This window comes from Meriones unguiculatus, chromosome 4, assembly GCF_030254825.1.
Source record: "Meriones unguiculatus strain TT.TT164.6M chromosome 4, Bangor_MerUng_6.1, whole genome shotgun sequence".
Lineage (NCBI taxonomy): Eukaryota > Metazoa > Chordata > Mammalia > Rodentia > Muridae > Meriones > Meriones unguiculatus.
The window spans coordinates 43,823,164-43,844,247 of record NC_083352.1 but is presented as its reverse complement, the minus strand read 5'-3'; the positions used below and the strand labels follow the sequence as shown (position 1 = coordinate 43,844,247).

Genomic DNA, 21,084 nt, shown 5'->3' with positions numbered 1-21,084 from the left:
GATATGTATATCCTAACCAGGGAAACATGTGCTTAGCTTGGGAAACATAGTCTAAAACTTCTGATTTCTTTGTTATCAATAGCCAGTATATTTAAGTGAAGCATCTTGATGCCTGTACGTTTCCTTAGAGCAGTGGTTCTCACCCTTCCTAAGGCTGTAACCCTTTAACACATTCTCCCATGTAAGGATGACTCCCCCAACCATAAAATTATTTTTATTACTACTTCATAAATATAATTTTGCTACTATTATTATTATAGAGTAAATGTTTGATATGCAGGATATCTGATATGTGACTTCTGGGAAAGAGTCGTGATTCACAGGTTAAGAACAGACTGCCTTAGACTATCTAGGTGAGTGCCATGGAATCACCACATTTGGTGAAGGAAAGAAAAGTTTGGGAGAAAGACAAAGTGCCTGTATGAGGACATGCGTAGAGAGAGCAGGAGGCTTGAAAATATGAATAGGCTATATAACGAAAGCTGATGCTCTAATTTTGAACCCTGGTGAGAGCTCAAATTATGGGACCAATAGCCCATTGCAGAAAACTCAAAAACTGGGAAATGAAGGAAACACATTGTCTCACATAGATTCAGAAGTGATTCAACCCTAATGAGTAATTTTGGCCTTTGGGAATCTTGAGTTATCCTGCAAAATTTTTGTGTATATTTATGCTCTGTTTTGTTTTGTGTTTTTAGAAAAGCTTTCACTATGTAGCCCTAGACACCCTGGAATTCACTGTACAGGCCAGAGTAGATAGGAATTAACGGAGACTTACAAACCTCTGCTTTTTAAATTTTGTGATTAAAGACATGTGCGCTCATAGAAAGTCATTAAAACACCATCAGGAAACTAACAATTTATTATTTTTCATTTATTTATTATAATCAACTCACTTTCTATCCCCGCTGTATCCCCTCCCCTCCCTGACTTCTACACCAACCCTCTTCTCCCCCTATGCTATTCCCTTAGACCCTGATAAGGGAGGACCTTCCCTTCTATCTGACCCTAGCCTTCTCATCAAGGCTGACTGCATCTTTTTCCTCTGTGGAGAGCAAGGCTGCACCTTCACACACACATTACCAGGAAAAGTGATCAAAGAGCCCACCACCGAGTTCATGTCAGAGACTGCCCTAATACCCATACTAGGGAACTCACTTAGAAATTGAGCAGACTATGAACTTCCTCGGAGAAGGGGGTCTAGGTCTTCTCCATGCATGGTCCTTGGTTGGAGTATCAGGCCCCACTGGGACCAGGGTTTTTGGCTCTGTTGTTCTTTTTGTGGAGTCCACTCTACTCCAGGTCTTTTCTTTTTATCTTTCCCTTCTTCCATAAGGTTCTCTGTACTCTGCCAAAGTTTGGCTATGAGTCTGAGCATCTGATTCAATACCCTGATGGGTAGAGTCTATCAGAGGCCCTCTGTGGAAGCCTCCTGTCCTGTTCCCTGTCTTTTCCTACTTCCGATGTCTATTCTGTTTGCCTCTCAGAATGAGGTTTCAGCCTCTTTCCTAGGGTACTCTTTGTTGTTGTTGTTGTTTTTTTTTTCAGGACTATAGATTTTAGTATGTTTCTCCTCTATTATATGGTTAATATCCACTTATAAGTAAGTATATAACACGTGATTCTTTCTATTTCTGGGTTACCTCACTCAGGATGACCTATCCTAGTTCCATCCATTTGCCTGCATATTTCATCATTGCCTTGTTTTTAATTGCTGAATAGTATTAAAAAATCTTCTGGAGGTTTCTCCAACCCTGATAGCAAGCTGTACTATAGAGCAACAGTAATACAAACGGCATGGTACTGGCATAGAAATAGACCAGTTAATCAAAGGAATCAAATCAAAGACCCAGAAATAAACCCACACACCTACGAAAACTTGATTTTTGACAAAGAAGACAAACCATACAATGAAAAAGATAGCATCTTCAACAAATGTTGCTGGTTTAACTGGATGTCTCCATGTAGAACAATGCAAATAGATCCATATTTATCATTAGTGCAAAAGTGTATTTTCAGATGATATGATAGTATAGGTGAGCGACACCAAAAATTCAACTTGTGAACTCTTTCAGCTGATAAACACCTTCAGCAAAGTGGCTGTATACAAAATTAACTCAAAAAATCAGAAGCCCTCCTATATACCAAAGACAAAAGGACTGAGAAAGAAATCAGGGAAACAACACTCTTCATAATAGCCACTAATAACATAGAGTACCTTGCTGTGACACTAACCAAGCAAGTGAAAGACCTGTTTGAAAAAATAAAAAAACTTCAAGTCTCTGAAAAAATAAATTGAGGAAAATATCAGAAGCTAGAAAGACCTCCCATGCTCATGGATCAGTAGGATTAACATAGTGAAAATGGCCATCCTGCCAAAAGCAAACTACAGATTCAATGCAATTCCCATCAAAACACCAACACAATTTTTACAGATCTTGAAAGAAAACTTCTCAACTTCATATAGAAAAACAAAAAAACCCAGAATCTCCAAAATGATCCTGTACAACAACAGATCATCTAGAGGTATCACTATCCCTGATCTCAAGCTGCACTACAAAGCAATAGTAATAAAAACTGCATGGTATTGGCATAGAAACAGAATGGTGGATCGATGGAACTGAATAGAAGACCCAGAAATAAATCCACACACCTACAGATATTTGATTTTGGACGAAGAAGCCAAAACCACACAATGGAAAAAGACAGCATTGTCAACAAATGGTGCTGGTCTAACTGGACGTTTACATGCTTAAAAATGAAAATAGATCCATATTTATCATCCTGCACAAAACTAAAGTCCAAGTGGATCAAAGATCTCAACATAAGATCAGACACAATAACCTATTAGAAGAAAAACTGGGGAAGAACCTATAACTCACTGGCATAGGAGGCAACTTCCTGAACAGAACACCAACAGCACAGGCTTTAAAAGCAACAATTAATAATTGGTTCCTCATGAAACTGAAAAGCTTCTGTAAAGCAAAGGATACTGTAGTTACAACAAAATGACTGGCTACAGATTGGGAAAGGATTTTCCCCAAACCTGTATCTGACAGAGGGCTAATATCCACAATGTATAAAGAACTCAAGAAGTAAAAAAAAAAAAAAAAAAAAAAAAACAAATCAAGTAATACAGTTTAAAAATGAGTTACAGAGCTAACAGAGAAATCTTTGTAGATGAGTATAGAATGGCAGAGGAACACTTAAAAAGATGCTCAGCATCTTTAGTCATCAGGTAGATGCAAATCAAAATGACCCTGAGTTTCCACCTTACACCCATCAGAATGGCTAGGATCAAAAACTCAAGTGAAAATACATGCTGTAGAGGATGTGGAGAAAGGGGAACCCTCCTCCATCACTGGTAGGAATGGAACATTGTACAACCACTCTGGAAATCAACCTGGCGCTTTCTCAGACAATTAGGAATAGCGCTTCCTCAAGACCCAGCCGTGTCACTGCTGGGCATATGTCCAAACTTTGCTCAAGCAGACCATGTTTGTAGCATGTTCGCAGCAGCATTATTCTTAATAGCCAGAAGCTGGAAACAACCCAGAAGTCCCTCAAGGAAGGAATGGATACAGAAATTGTGGTACATTTACACAATTTCTTAGAATACTACTCAGAAATTCAAATAAAGAAATCATGAAATTTGCAGGCAAATGGTGGGATCTAGAAAAGATCATCCTGAGTGAGGTATCCCAGAAAGACACACACGGTATAGACTTACTTATTAGCATATATTCGGTATGGACTATAGGATAAACATACTAAAATCTGTACACCTAAAGAATCTAAAAACAAGAAAGAGGACCCTGGGTAAGATGCTCAACCCACACACAGAAAGAACAACAGAATGGACATTGGAAGAAGGCGAAAACAGGAAAGAGGACAGGAGCCTACCACAGAGGGCCTCTGAAAGACTCTACCAAGTAGTATGTAAAAGCACATGCTTTAACCTACAACTCCTGCTCAGATGTAGCTCATTGCAGCTCAGTATCCAAGTGAGTTTTTCCCTAGTAAAGGTAACAGGGACTGTCTCTGACATGAACTCAGTGGCTGGTTCTTTGACACACACACACACACACACCCTCCCCCCAGGGGGTAGTAGCCTTGTCAGGCCATAGAGGAGGACAATTAAGCCAGTCCTGATGAGACCTGATAAGCTAGGGTCATATGGAAGTGAAAGAAGACCTCCCCTATCAGTAGACTTGGAGAGGGGGATGGGTGGAGATAAGGGAAGAAGGGTGGGATTGGGAGGAAATGGGGGAGGAGGCTTCAGCTGGAATTCAAAATGAATAAATTTTAATGAAAAAAATTAATCAAAAAACAACACTGAAGTCTAAGTGGATCAAAGACTTCAACATAAAACCAGGCCCAGTAAATCTGTTAGAAGAAAAAGTGGGGAAGAGCCTTGACCTCAATGCCACAGGAGACAACTTCTTGAACAGAACACCAACAGCTCAGGCTCTGTAAAGCAACGAACATTGTCAACAGAATGAAACTAAGAATTTATTATAACTATTTTAGGGAGCTGCCATAGAATCCTTGTTGTGCTGCCGTGGTAGCATTCACTGAGAATGTCTAAGAAATTCAAAGTTATAGAGGGTTACACTTAATGTTCTATATAAAGTTTAAAAACGCATTTAAGAGCATTTTAGGAAACACAAAATTACACTTATATCAGTAGCACGATAAGCTTCACCAAATAATTACCTTATATAAAGCATTTATTAATAGTAAACACAAAAATCATGTATTAAAAAACTTCAGATGCTACTGGAAATAAAGTGAGAACTCTCGGATACTGAGGGAAATTTTTGACTGCCAACAATGAGGGACCCAGCCTGAATTTTGCTTATTTATTGAATTATTAGTATAAAATTCAGTTTTCAAATAAAATATGAGATCACAGCTTTATATTTCTGCCATGACTTGGAATCAGGAAAAGCATACAATGAATGTCAATATTTAATAAAAAGCCTTGCACATCTAGTTAAGCATTTCTAATATCTGCAACTTGGTCATAAATAATAATTTGCTTTTGGGTTTTCCTTCTTTCCTTCCTTCCTTTCTTCTTTCTTTCTTTCTTTCTTTCTTTCTTTCTTTCTTTCCTTCCTTCCTTCCTTCCTCCCTCTCTCCTTCCTTTCCTCCTCTCTCTCTCTCTCTCTTTCATTCTTTCTCTCTTTTCTTCTTTTTAATACAGGGATTCTCTGTGTAGTACTCTCTTGGAACTTGCTCTGTAAACTCTCTGGAATGCAGACATCTTTCTGCCTCTGTGTCCTGAGTTCCATGAATTTTTTTTTTTCAGTAGCACTCCAAATAATTGCATTTATTCTATTTTGATCAAACACCAATTTTTCTTTTTTTTTTTTATTAATTACACTTTATTCACTTTGTATCCCCCCATAAGCCTCCCCCTCCTCCCCTCCTGGTCTCACCCTCCCTCCCCCTTCTTCACGCATGCCCCTCCCCAAGTCCACTGATAGGGGAGGTCCTCCTCTCCTTCCTTCTGATCTTAGTCTATCAGTTCGCATCAAAAGTGGCTGCATTGTCCTCTACTGTGGCCTGGTAAGGCTGCTCCCCTCTCAGGGTGAGGTGATCAAAGAGCAGGCCAATCAGATTATGTCAGAGGCAGTCCCTCTTCCCATTACTATGTAACCCACTTGAACACTAAATACTTTAATCTGTTATGACCTCATCCCTCCTCTTAGAGAGAAAATAAAAGAATACAAAGTAGCAGCCTTACTTACACCTATTTAAAACTGAGTTGGCAGAAAGCACAACAGAGAAGTCTTTCAGTCTTAATTTTAATGAAAAATGAATGTCACTTTTACTGTTGCAGACCTCAAATTCTTCACAAAGTGTTCAATACATTTGCAGATGCAAAGCTGTCTGAAAAATAACCAGTTCCCATAAACATATTTTTAAAATGCAGACTTATGTGATGTAACTCAGGAATAAACTACCTGTGTGTTTAAAATCACACTATAAACTAATTCTGTCATCCTTATATTTGTTAAAGATCAATCTAGTATTGCAATATTAATTTTATTTGTATGTGTTTGGGCAAACATTTGTAGAAAATGTCATATCACAAGGCCTTGTGTAGGGAATATCTTGATAAATCAGAAGATGGTTGTGATTTATTAGACTGTTTCCTTAAAGTTGAATAAACTAGAAGTTTGTGGCATGGAATCTTGTCCTCAGCTGGAAGCATGGTTCCCTTACAATTATGAGTCCCTCCAGTATTGCACATGTGCCATGTTCTTAGACAATGGCGCTGTGTGCATTCAACTCATAATTATTTAAATAAGTACATAAATTTTTTAGTTAAAATTCAAGAATAGAAACGTTGCATCTGGATCCTAAACTGGCAAGGATTTCTTCCTCATTTGTTTTTCTATCAAATGCAGTTATCATATTATCATAAAATATGCTAATAGCAGAGCATTATCCCAGAAAAGAATGATCAGGCTAATAATATAATGTATAAAACATCATCTCAACATATTTCCAACTCTTTTGTACTCAGTTTTGTAGTCAGTCCCTGATGTTAACAAAAAAATAAATAAACAGGTACAGAACGTCTGCAGCTGTAGACTGAAACTTTCTAATAGTGAATGTTATTAATTTAAGACTTACCAACACAAATGCAGATGAATTAAGGTTCTTCTGGGGATGGTAACATCCTCATTCAATATATATAGCATGTGGTATTTTAAATTACCAGTTAGCATCCTAAATGCATATTTTATTGCGGAGGCTATATAATGCTGCTAACTTAATGTTATCGGGAGAACTATAACTTTTTGTTCTGACTTATAATCTTACATTTGTTACTTTGTTGTTAAATTAGCACTGTGTTGCTGTTGATGTATATTTCTTGAGGTTATAAAAGAGAAAAAATATGTTTTCAAGATAATCTAAGTTATGGGAATATGCAAACCCAAATGTAATACTGCTGAAACGTGAAAATTTAAAATCAGTAGTATTTTAAAGGACCTGTGTTTTCTTTAAAGAATGATGGTTTTCCATACTGAAGATAAATACCTCATTTTTTCCTTGTAATAAATTATTGTAAAAATTATTATTTAGAAAATTTACATCATTACTTCTTCATTTGCCTTTTAATTCCTGAACAAACCAATATTTATCATCAGTGAAATCCTCAAAATTTATGACACTTAAGTGCCTGTTGACATTAATAGTTTTCATGGTGAAAATAAAGTGTGATACTTGACATACTTTGCATACTTTATGTAATTCACATAATATGTCAGAGAAGACTAGTAAGAAGGAACTGCAGAGAATGGTGATTACAGGAAAGAGTGAGAACTTGAAACTGACTTCTGTAATCCACATGGTAAAAGGAGAAAAGTTACACACATGAAAGTCCTTTGACCTCCACACATGCACCATGGCAGGAACGCAAATCCACACCCCCCGCCATACACAGAGCCACAGCACACAAGATAAGCAAACACACTTCAAAATAATTCATAAATAATTGTTTCATTTTATTGACATTTATAAATACAGCAAGATTCTGGAGGTTAACACTAAACATGTACTCCAACTTTATTAAAAATACAAATCCAGATAATTTTTCAAAATTAAGCACGCTCTGCAAAACAGTACATTTACAAAATCTTCCAGGACCTAAGGCTCAGGAAACATTGCTGAAGAAAAAGCGAAAAGTCAGTAATAACCACAATATTAGGGAGTTTGAAGAGAAGTTGTATCTTCTAGTGATACCAGAAGATACACTTCAAAATCTCACCAATGTGTGTTACTAAAGATGAGATGAACAATGGTTATCCCAATGGACACACCAAATTGGATGGGGAAAAGCCCATAAGGTTTCAATCCTACACAAAAAATAACAGGCCACTGAGGCATGATGGGAGCGGCAAGGTGGTCTTCTCTAGGGAAGAGCACACCCACTGGTTGTCCAGTGCCAAAGGTCACCACAGAAAAAGCACATGCAATAACATTACAAGAACAAAATGAGTTATATTTAGAAATGTGTGTGTGTTTGAATATGTAACAACTAGAGAAAAAGAGGCCATTTTAGACCATGAATTAGAAGCAGTGTTAGGAGGGTACATGGGAAGGTTTTGAGGAGGAAAGGGAAGTAATACATATAATTAGATAATAATCTCAAAAATAAAATAATAAAAGAAAAAAAAAGGTAACATGTATCATGAGCAACCTTGCTAGGACACAGAGGAGGATATTGCAGCCAGTCCTGAAGATACCTGATAAGCTAGGGTCAGATGGAAGTGGAGGAGGTCCTCCCCTATCAATGGACTTGGAAAAGGGCAGGGAGGAGTTGAGGGAGGGAAGTGGGATTGGGAGGAAATGAGAGAGGGGGGTACAGCTGGGATACAAAGTAAATAACCTGTGGTTAATATAAAAAATAAAACTTATTAAAAAAATAACTAATTTCCAAACTCTTGATTGGTACCTGTTGGGAGAAAATCATTATTATCATTCAAATGATGATATGGTTCATAAGTATAGAACTACAAATTGATTTAAAATAAACAAGAGGAAAAACATGTAGGAAATCTTGTATTAGTAATTATAGAAAATATGAATGTTAGATTGAGGCAACATGAGCATTGGCAAAAACTTCATTATGTGTGTTATTACCTATTGATAGAATCAAAGAACAGGAATATTAAAGACATATGGGTTGTATTTAGGAATATTGATGGCAAATATATATATATATATATATAGAGAGAGAGAGAGAGAGAGAGTAAAAATCATGTGAGCATAAGTGGGTTACAAAGCAAGATTCTGAGTAAATAAGAAAGGAAAGAAATAGTAATAAAATATTGATCCTGTATCTCTTCATACGGTTATTATCTACTAAAGGACCCATTTCTGTTCTCTGTGCTATTTTTCTACAGTTTAACTTCTCATTTTTCCCTTCAATAACTTTTGTCATGTTGTGTCACTGCCACAACCTTCATGGCTTATGAATTGCTGTAGTGGGTACAAGAAAGGAAGAAATGATAGACATACAGGAAGAAAATCTGGGTTTGGATTGCATAGGTTCTGATGGAAATGTATCAGCAGCAAATCAGGAACTCTGTGGAATTATTAGATACAGCATGGAAGATGAGTAGGGTTAGTTACCTTGAAAGGTAGGAGGTCTCTGTAGGCACAGAAGGGTAGGAACAGTCTCAGAATGTGTTCATCTAGGAGGTTTAATGTCTCATCAGTATTTTCTGGACTTCAGCTGTAGTCTTTCCTAACTGGGGCAGTGAGTGAGGATTGTGTTGGGGTCAGCGGTAAAGAAAGAAACAGGAGTAATCTGATGTGGGTAAGACCAAAAACAGAGCACTGGGAGATTCAACTGAAATGGGAAGGTATCTCTGGGATGAGCTAGATACACAGAACAATGGAAACTCCCTGGAATCCACAAGAAAACCCACAAAATCAACTAAGCTGGGCTCAAAAGGATTCACAAAGACTGAACCACCATCCCAGGTAGCCTGCGTGGGACTGACCCAGGCCCTCTGCATAAATATGTTACATATATTCATGCATGAAGACAATAGTCTAACAGTTGTGCAGCTTGGTCATCCTTTGGGACTCCTAACAGGGGGGAACAGTGTCTGTCTCTGACTCTGTTGCCTGCCTTTGGGACTCTTGTCCTCTTACTTACTTGGACTTAATAGAAGAGGTGGTGCCTAATCTTACTGCAACTTCATTTGCCATGGCTGGTGGATATACCTGGAGTTCGGACCATCTCTCTGAAGAGGAATGGAGGAGGAGCAGAAGCAATATGAAAGGCTTAAAAATGGTAGCAGTATCATCTATTTGATTTTATTATTCTAAATTCACTTAGATGTGTATTAATATGTATATGCAGTTATTGTTTGGCAATATATTAAAGCAATTTATTCAGTAATATTTCACATGTAAAACCTCCTTTGCCTTTATTTTACTCAATTTGGAAATTTATCAATGGTGTTACAGAAGGTGCCCAAGGCTTTTAGCAACATAAATGAGTTTCAAAGTTGTTTGAAGGGTGTTTAAGATAAGAACAAGCTGATTGTGCTTAAATTGATTGCTTTTTGTGCAAAATGAGTATTCTGTGAGAAAAGAATTTCATACAAGACTTATGTCTGCCCTCTAATACTTCGACAAAGACTTACATTCAAAATATCAGGTAGATATGTATGAAAGTCAGAAGTCTTTTCTCAACAGAGGACTCCCAATTCTTGGTATTGGATGCCTTTGATCTTCTGTGACTTATTGGCGGCTGTCACTGTAACAGATCCCATTTGAAAGACTCACTAGAGGTAATAAGTTAATTATGGGAAGTCATTTTCATTTCCATGAAATGCAATCACTAATCTATAACATTCCAGACATGTAGCCGAGCCAACAGAGGCAAAATCAAATTAATTTATTCAACTTTCTAGTTATGATTTGGGAAAAGAACAGCTAGAAATAGAAGCCGCCTGACTAGAAACTGATGCTTATTCACAAAAGTGGCAAAAGTGAGTGTTGGCTAGGGAATTCGGGGCATTTGCAATTAGAAATGAAAGGAATTTTTGCAATTTCCAATATTTTGTATTTATCAACTTGTCAACAAAGCCAAAGTTGTAAACTAGAAACCTACTGTATGATGCTTTATGCTACTCCGGTTTGTTACTGATCAACAGTTTGTTTCTCTTCCACTAGGATCTAAAGCATTGAATACTATCACTTACTGTCATGAGTTTTCCTGAAATCTGAACAGGGGAGACTCCTGCCTGATGACAGTCTCAGAGATGGAAGCACATGGTAATTACAAAAACTGTGGGAACTTTGAAGGAGAGGGAAAGCAGACAGAAGTGACAGAAGTAGGTGGGTTTGCTGCATAGCAAAAGGACAGAAATTAGTCAGCAGTTCCAGATTAGACTAGAAAGTAAAACCAAAAGATCCTCTCCCTGCAGTACAAACTTTTTAGTATTGAACTTCACAGGGCCCAACCCTGTACCTCAGTTTTATTTTCACTTTACTTAAACTTCCTCTCATCTTCTCCTCTTGCTTCCCCTCCCCTCCCCTCCTCTCCTCTCCTTTTCTCTTCCCTTCCTGACTCTCTCCCCTTCCCTCCTCTTTCCTCTCATCTCCTTCCTGGCATGCTCATCACTTCCTAAAAAAAAAAAAAAAATGACACATTACCTAATTAAAATAGACTTGTAGTCTATGGTAATCTAAATAAAATAATCTTTGCATAATATATTAACTAAATAGGTCAATTGAGCATAACATTGAATTTAAGAACATATATATACATTTTCATTTAGATTTTGTCAACAAAATGAATATTGAAATAAAATGGAGTTGTAATTGCTTTGAAAGTAGTTCTGAATATGAGATAATCCATATAAAGTACTGGAGAACTAAATCCAACACAGAAATCTATGGACAACATAGAAGTATGTGCTGATTTAAACTGTGGGTAAATATTTTAGAAGAATCTAACTCAACACAAATTACAAAAAAAAAAAATAATTGTTTTTAAAAATCAAAATTGTAAAAGTATTTAACAAAGAACATTTTACCTATTTTTAGGTTATTTTGTTATGTGTATGTGTGTCTGTGTGAGTTGGCACACATTCCTAAAGTATTGGAAAAGACCAAAATGAGGTGCCAGATCCTTTGAAGCTAAAATCACAGGCTGTTTTAATACCTTATGCAAGTATGGGACCTGAGCTAGCTCACCAGCTCTTCAAAGACAGTTTAATTTTTTAAAATAGCTAGATGTCCTTCAACTGTTGTATGGAAAGTGAATATGATGAATGGTTAATGAATAAATGGTATATTTACAAAATGAAATATTCAGCTGTTTAGAAAATGAAATTTGCAGATAAATGAAAGGAGCTACAATCATCCTGAGTGAAGTAATTCAGATTCAGATAAAGTGAACAACAGCAAAACTTGGCATTATGTCTCCCAAATGTGTTACTTGAGAGATGCTACAACATTACAAGAATGTTAAGACTGCACCGATGACTTTTTATGCAATGTTGATGGTTGATACTGCTCACAGCTATCATAACTGAGAGGGACTTTTGGTTGCCTCTCTCTTTTAGAAGTTTGTACTGTGTCTTTTATCATCACAGATAGTCCTCACGGATAAAGCATTCACAACAGTTCCAGCTAAGCAGCACACCGATCTGTTGTTTGATGTAAAAATAAAACCTGGAATTCTAGAAATGGGTCACACGTTTTGAGAGTTGCCCATGTAACTCCCAACACCAAACAGTATAGGACATTGACAATGCTAATGGTTATAAATCACACCTTAACGGTAACATTTTCCTATTGAAGATTCCACAGACTTATGTCATAGCACATGAAGAAATCAAGAAAAGCTCCATCCCTCACTGGCTGGCATTCATAGTGCTAGAAAGTGTTATTATACACCTTATCAGAGGAGAGACATAATCATCAACTTCACCTGCTATGAACCTTCTGAGCTATAATAATTACTTTCCTACTAGGCATAAATCCAAAATATACTCAAGTATACAACAAGGACATTTGCACAACCATGTTTATAGCAGCTTTATTCATAATAGCCAGAACCTGGAAACAGCCCAAATGCCCCTCAACTGAGGAGTGGATACAGAAATTGTGGTACATTTACACAATGGAACAGTTTTAAGCAATTAAACACAAGGAAAATCAAAATTTGAGGGCAAATGGTGGGATCTAGAAAAGATCATCCTGAGTGAGGTATCCCAGAATCAGAAAGACACACATGATATATACTCACTTATAAATGAATATTAACATATATAATAGGATAAAACGTACTAAAAGAAGCTAAGCAAGAAGGAGGACCTTGGGTAAAATGATCAATCCTCACTCAGAAAGGCAAACAGGTTGGACATATGAAGAGGGAGAAAACAGGGAACAGGACAGGAGCCTAGGACAGAGGGCCTCTGAAAGACTCTACCTAATAGGATATCAAAGCAGAAGATGAGAGTCATAGCCAAACTTTGGGCAGAGTGCAGGGAATCTTATGAAAGAATGGGGAGATAGAAATACCTGGAGAGGACAGGAGCTCCACAAGGAGAGCAACAGAACAAAAAATTATCTGGGCACAGGGGTCTTTTCTGAGACTGATACTCCAACCAAGGACCATGCATAGAGATAATCTAGAACCTCTGCTCAGATGTAGCCCTTGGCAGCTCAGTCTCCAAGTGGATGGCCTAGTAAGGGGAACAAGAACTGTCTCTGACATGAACTCAGTGGCTGGCTCTTTGATCACTTCTCCCTAATGAGGGAGCAGCCTTACTAGGCCACAGAGGAAGACAATGCAGCCAGTCCAAATGAGACCTGATAGGCTAGGGTCAGAGGGAAGGGGAGGAGGACCTCCCTATCAGTGGATTTGGGGAGGGGCACTGGAGGAGAAGAGGGAGGGAGGTTAGAATTTGGATGGAATGAGGGAGGGGGTAACAGCTGGGATACAAAGAAAATAAACTGTAATTAATATAAAACATTTTAAAAACAAATGAGCAATAGGGAAATAGTGGCATAGATGAAATCAAAGAAGACAAACCCTTTCTGTTTGGATTTAAGGGCTACTGCATGTGTTAGAAACTATACTTGAAATTATCAGTGACATCCAGAGCTGAGAATTGAGGTCTAGAGAAAACCTACTACAGTTACTTTACTAAATGAATGTAGCAACAAAAGAACTCCTACTGAAATGTTGCTATATCTAAAGATCAGTCATCAGAGAAGCTTCTTCTTGCAGTAAATCATAACTAATTCAGAGACGCTCAACTGTACAATGTAAGAGATATTAGTGTGCCCAATCCTAAGTAGAATATGCAAATATCTTCCACAGCAAGGCTCTGGGTTCAACGTTTAAACTGGGGGAAAAAACGACTCCAAGTGTCAGAGGTAGTCAATAATATCAAGAAAACAGTACATGACCTACATAGTATTCAAACCATTTACAAAAAGTGAGTATAGAGAAGGGGTAGTGGATGCAAAGTTCCACTTCTAGCCAAACAGCTGTTTGCAATTGATAGCTGCTGGGAGAGAAAAATCAGCTTTCTTCAATGGAGGGACACTGGGTAAATCAACCACACTACAGGGCAGACAACTCTCCTGTATTTAAATTAACTAAAGAAAGAACTTAAAGTTTTCTGGGTAGGAATGTGGAGGATGACCAGAAAGAACCGCGGAAGAAAAAAATAATATGATTGAAATATATTGTGTGAAATTCTCAAAGAACCTGTTAAAACATTAAAAATAATTTTTAAAATGCACAAACTTACTGTGAAGTCAAAATATATGTCTGATAAAGGTTTGCAGGAAGGAAATGTTGATAATTTTAAACATGAGAAGGGAAAAGGGAGCTTGATTTTTTTAAGAGAACAATTTTTAAAATGTCATTTTATTAAAAACTTATGTGTGAAAATTAGCATAAGAATAAAAAATATTCAATGTTAGTGTAAGAGAGGTTAAACATTCAATTGCTAGAAGTGTAGTACATTTTAATAATGGAAAGGAAGAAAAGAATGAGCAGAAGGAGTAAAAGGAGGAAGGGTTTTCACAGGATATTAAAGGTAGCCATGCCTATGCCTTCCTGAAGTAGATGTAAAGTTACAGAGTCATTGCAAAGACAAGTATTATAGTGCCAAATGCAAATGATGTCCCACCAAAGCCTATATGTAAGGAATTGCTTTCTATGGTTGTGCTTTTTGGAGATACTGCACTTTTAGAAAATTTGCCTCAAAGGAGGTATTTAAAGTATTGGCTTCATGCTGTTGACAGGGATATGGGAATCTCACTGGCCCATATTTTTGCTGTCTCTTCCATGATATAGGCAGTTTGCTCTGACATATTGTGTCACAGACTTTTCCTGGGGAAATGAAAGACATATGTATATTTACCCCCAATGAGGAACCCATGGCCGAAGAAAATTACAATTACTCCAATGCCCAACTTGGTGAATCAGTGCGATTTTTGTTCAGGAATATGTCAATTTATTCTCAGCCTTTATGAGTGATGATTTAGTTTTCACAGCTTTAGATTACCCAAAATTCTATGTTCCAACCTGGAATCAGTTTCCTGAAGATTTTATAGTCTTACAGAACAAAGGAAGTCATAACTCAAGGCAAATTTAAAATACACTGGTGGTACATCAGAAAGGTAGGCACAGCAAGATACAGGAAACTTTCCTATGGTTCCAATATGCTTTCTGAGCTATGAGGAGATGGGAGCTGGAGGTATCTTAAGTTAATAGATTCCAAAAGGATTTTCTTTTGCATCATAAAATGCTGATTCTGAGGCAGAGATGGGCAAGAACGGCTCTTCCAAAGGCCAGAACTACTAATCCCATTAGGTAAATAGACAACCTCATTTCACTTTCTTTACAGGGCCAGTCACTTTTTATTGGGTTTCTTCACTGGACAATGAGTAAGTTACTTACAAGGGTCAGGGATGATGCAAAAGCAGCAGAGCATTGAAAAGTTCACCCAGACAGACACAGCACAATTTGCAGGCAGCTCATTGGGTTACATAATTCTTAAATGTGATGTTCCACTAGTCATTCTCCTTTCCTAGCAGTTGATGATGACCACTAATATGGCTAGAATAGTCCTATGCAATTGTCCATGTAGCCATTTTTCAAAGCATGTGACCTTTGTTTAACTTCTGAGTGTCATGAAACTCCATTTCATTTCTTGAAGTAATATTTTAATTGAGGAAAGTGTCACATATCACATATTTCTCATTTTTTTGACATCTGCAGTTCTTCTCAGGAGCCAAATTATTTGAGCCATGTGGTCATAGACTAGAACTCCCAAAGTTCAGTTTATAACAGCTGAAATTATAATAGTTCCACAAAAAGAATAAATTTTATCCGAAGAATGGAGAATGTCCATGTAGATACATGCATACAACCAAACACGGCAGAAGAATAGAATGAAATACTGACACATAAGTCAAGTCTGAAAATTAGCATGATACACTAAAATATAGAGTATAGAAGAATTGTGTTATACAATGTAGATTGAATATAATAAATTAAAGATGTGCAACTGTCAGGACAGGAATCTAATCAGCACTTGCCAAGGGCTTGGTTAAGGGAAGAAAAAACAGAAATGGACAAAAGGAACACTAAAAGAAACATAAAAATAGAAATGCTTTGATTTTGATAGTAATTACACTCATGCTTACATTTTTATAACTTCATTAAAGTGTGTCTTAACTATGAATTTCTTATATGAATACAAGTTATGGCTATAACTTAGAACCCCTGCTCGGATATAGCCCATGGTAGCTCAGTATCCAAGTGGGTTCTCTAGTGAGGGGAAAAAGAAGTATTTCTGACATGAACTCAATGGCAAGCTCTTCCACACACACACCCAAGAGAGGAGCAGCCTTGCTAGGCCAGAAAAGAGGACATTGCAGCCAGTCCTGAAGAGACCTGATAAGCTAAGGTCAGATGGAAGGGGAGGAAGACCTCCCCTATCAGTGGACTTAGAGAGGGGCAGGGGGGAGATATGGGAGGGAGGGTGGTATTGGGAGGGAATGAGGAAGGGGGCTACAGCTGGGATACAAAGTAAATAACCTGTGATTAATATAAAAAAGAAAAAAAGAATAATAAAATAAAATTTAAAATAACTTTTAAGAAAATTTAAGGAAATACTATGTATATGAAAAGCAACATCTAAATCTTGTTACATACTCACTTCATATGGAGTAATATCGAGGGATAGGCAGCAGACCTTAGGAAACACTGTCCTGGAGAAGGGAACTACTGAGTAAGCACATTTGCTGTGAAGATATGGCTATATTTACAGACCCCAGGGGCAAAAGTAATGCATGGGTGCATATTTAATCACAGTAGAAGCATGAAAACAAGAGGACCTCTGATACTTACTGGAAACTTGCCTGGATCCAGGTTTCAGTGAGAAGCACTGTATCAAGGATATAGTTCAGACAGTGAAAGAACATTCTCTTCCAGCTTCCTCTTCATTACAGGTCTATATATCCACACACATACATATCATATATACAGAAACATCAATGTATATAGACACAGACAAAGACACAGACACACACATACAGAGACACACACACATTTCATTTTTTTAATGAAGAAACATATTTTTAGAGAGTAAGAAATAAGAAAACAACAGAGATTGTGAAGAATAGACACGGTAATAACAATCAAATATGGAAGGGTCAATAAAAACAAAATATATACTTCATGACAATACCTACAATATAGACTAAAAATGTGCTTTATTAACACAATAAATATCCCTTAATAAGTAAAAATCTTTGAGACTTCTTTAGATTTATCTGATTGTATAATGTAATTCTAAATATCACCACTGAAGAGGACTATAGAAGTGGGAAATAGAAAATTCAATCTAGACAAGGTGAACCATCCCATAGCCCTTTTCGTGCAGACGATAAGTCTTTACACATCAGCTGTGCCTCCTATTATTTTGATTACAAATCAACAATAGCACATTGTTTCTGTTGATAGTACATAGTCAAAGTTGATAAATGCTGTTAGTTTTCTGGTAGTTATCTTGCTCCGGTGATAAAGCAGAGAGTTCAAGGCAATCTTTAGTATTCACTGCTAAAGTATAGTTATCCTAAAAATTCATACAAGAATGCTTGAAGTTTCTGTCTGTGGTGAGCAATTTGTAGTCTACTGTGAACTTCCTTTATCATAATTATTCAGCCACTTTGTCCTCTCAGCTGGCTGGATCATATTTATGTCTCTTGAAACATGGCTAACTCTCACCAAGCACAGTGTGGAAACACTAGCATGTCACTGTTCTAATCAATAAATCATTGCCTCGTTTTGGGGAATCTTTCAGGTTTCCTGTGCACTCTGTGAATGCACATGATAAAGAAAGGTTTGTATTTTTAAAGGTTGATATTTTATTATTTAATGAATAATTTAAATAAAAAATGAATAGATTATGGGTATTTTTCATGCACTAAAATTAATATTAACTATTTGAAATTATGGATACAATGTGCCACTAACACCAAGAGGGAGACTGTTAAGTTACATTTCATTTGAAATACACAAGCTACTATCATTACCGAAAGGCATGGCTTGATTAGTTTGAACAAGCATTCTTGCTCATATATATTATTTGTGATTAGGTTTGCTGTGGAAGTGTCTATAACCATGATTTTTTATTTCTTTCCATTAAAGGTAACATAAGCCAACCTTCCAGTTGGCATGTTGAATTAACATATCAGTATCTGCAAATAAAATCAAGGGTGTAAAGTGGTTTCTTATTTTCTTGATACAAGCTTCTGATTGAATAAAGCATTTCACTGCAAGGTAATTAAAGTCAAAGTATACATACATACATACATACATTCACACACAAAAAAAATATATATATAATGGCTTAGCAAAAGGCATTCCAGAAATAACGTTAAAAATTCTCTCATTCACTATATTTCTACTAAGAGTTGAGCATTTATGTATTTCCATGGAATGTGTAGAAAATGTGAGAGATAATATTCGTTTATTATAGGATAAACATGCTGTTGGCTTAGCAAGGGTATATCAGTAATAAGATATGGATGCAAGAATACAAGTCTTGAGAAAATGGTTTTTAAAGGAAAAGAATTAGAGCAGGGACATATCAGTAATATGATATGGATGCAGGAATACAAGACTTTTTTCTCTCTTCATTAATTTACTTATTTGTTCATTACATCCCAATCACAATCCCACTCCCTGCTTTATTCCCAGTCCCACCCTCCCATTCACTTCCTCCTTACTCCTTTGTCCCTACTTCTCCTTCCCCAGGTACCAACCCACACTGGCACATCAAGACATATCAGAACTAGGTGCTTGCTCTTTCACTAAGGCAAGGTAAGTCAGCCCTGCTAGGGAAGTGGGATCCAGAGAGAGGCAACAGCACCCATGTCAGAGACAACCCCTGCTCCAATTGTTGGGGACCCACTTGGGGACTAAGCTGCACATCAGCTTCATATGCATAGGGGGGCTAAGACCAATCCATGCATGTTCTCTGTTTGATGGTTCAGTCTCTATGAGCCACTATGGCCCCGGGCAAATTGACTATGTAAGTCTTTTTGTGGTGTCCTTGACCCTTCTTGCTCCCACAATCCTCCCACTAACTCTTTCAATAGACTCCCTGAGTTCCACCTAATGCTTGGATGTGTGTCTCTGCATCTGTTTCCATTTTCTGCTGGATGAAGCCTCTCGGGTGACAGTTATGTTAGGTTCCTGTGTGCGAGTAGCAGAGTAACATTAATGGTGTCATGACTATGGTGTGTCTACCATGATGTGGGTCTCAAGTTGGGAATGTTGGCCATTCCCTCAATCTCTGTTCCATCTTAAGAAAAAAAAAAAAAACATGAAGCACTTCATAAATTTGCATGTCATCCTTGCTCAGGGACCATGCATGCTAATCTCTGCATTGTCCTAAATTTAGTCAATGTATTGCTGAAGTGAGCACAGGAATACAGTCTTGAGAAAATTATTTTCAAAGGCAAAGAATTAGGAAAGATGCACTAAAGTTTATTTAAAAATAGGATTAGATGGAAGAGCTGAGGTGCAGGGAAGAAAGAATGACAGAGTTCCCTAACCTAGCTTCCCAATAAATCTTAAGAAATAATATTATTAGTGGATGTTGCAGGCATTATTATGAATTGCATAGAAATTTGTTATTTAAATACTCAAATAATAATCTGACTCCAAAATCAGCAGTTGAAAAGAAAAAAAAATTATCTGCCCAGTTTCTCCTATTATTTTTTTTATATTTGTGCTTGTTCTTAACACAATCCACTATTTAAAAAAGCTTATTTTTGTATTTTTCTTGTGGTAGCTTTGGATAGTCACTGATGCACAAAATGTCAGAGGATATTTGGATAATTAATGCTGAGCACATTGACAGTGTTTAAATCTGAGAATGGGAAAGGAAAAGGACAAATCCCATGAAGAAAAAAAAATATGGCAGAGACCCCTCTTAGTGCCCCTGTTGTTATTGGAAAGAAAATGGGAAATACTGTAATATTGGAACCTATAAATTTTTTATGAAATTCTTCTTCTTGGTGCCAGGATATAAACCTAGTGTGGCATGGAGAATTCTGAATGATTTCTGATCCATAAAATATCATAAGCTTCTACCAGTCATGGGGTCTCTTTCTTGACCCCAAGAAACTAAGACTGTGATGAAAATGATGGCTGTGGATAACCTTGTCAATATGGTCCCACAATACAGACCTAGTGCAGTTTTCCATCAACTTCAGATTTTTTTTTTTCCTTCAGAGTAACTGCACTGATAACAATTAATAACTTCTATATTATTTCAGGCTGTTGAGAATTACTTTAGTTATTTGAAATATAAAGTAGTAGAACATTTGATAAAAGACTAAGAATTTTTTTGGTAATTGGTAAATTCAAGCACAAGACTTAGGTCGCAATTGTTTTAGGAAAAATTAGCATTAAGAGAGAATTCAGTTTCTTGTACATTGATATTCTATATGTGATCACTTGGAAATTATTTTTCACTAAAATTATATGGAGTTAATTGTATTATGTTGATGAAGATGCAAGTTTCTAGTCAATGTGATTTTCCTTAGCAGTTTAGTGTGATATAACTCTCTGACAATGAAATTTTGTTATGAGCAATAATAGAACATTTTATTATTCTGTCCTCAAGTGTAAGCTGTGCAAATCTGTTGAAAAAAAAGAAAACCACTAAATTTCACAAAGGCATTTGAGAACTTTTAAAAATATTTTTAGATGGTATAGAATATATACCAAGTATGCATTAATAAAGAAAAATACCCAAATTATTTTTGTGATTAGCTTCTCTGGGCCTTGGGTTAATAACTGAAATTTGTTTAGAGTCTTCATTAGAATTTTTATTGCAAATGCATTTGCCCTTTGGAAACAAAATAATATAATTTCTGCCTCTAAATAATATTTAGAAAGTAAAAAATGAGCACATTTTGTGTAACATATACTACTGAGTAACATAAGATGATTTATTAAAAAGTGTCCATAAGTAATATAGATTATTAATTCAATAACAT

The 21,084-nt window shown here is 36.6% G+C and overlaps 1 non-coding gene across 1 annotated transcript; it reads right to left on the bottom strand.

The window, feature by feature from the left end:
* Window positions 1-19,394: 19,394 nt before the first annotated feature.
* LOC132653929 (U6 spliceosomal RNA) lies at window positions 19,395-19,502 on the bottom strand. Its single transcript, XR_009591749.1, has one exon. It is a non-coding gene; the product is annotated as a U6 spliceosomal RNA (small nuclear RNA).
* Window positions 19,503-21,084: the final 1,582 nt, after the last annotated feature.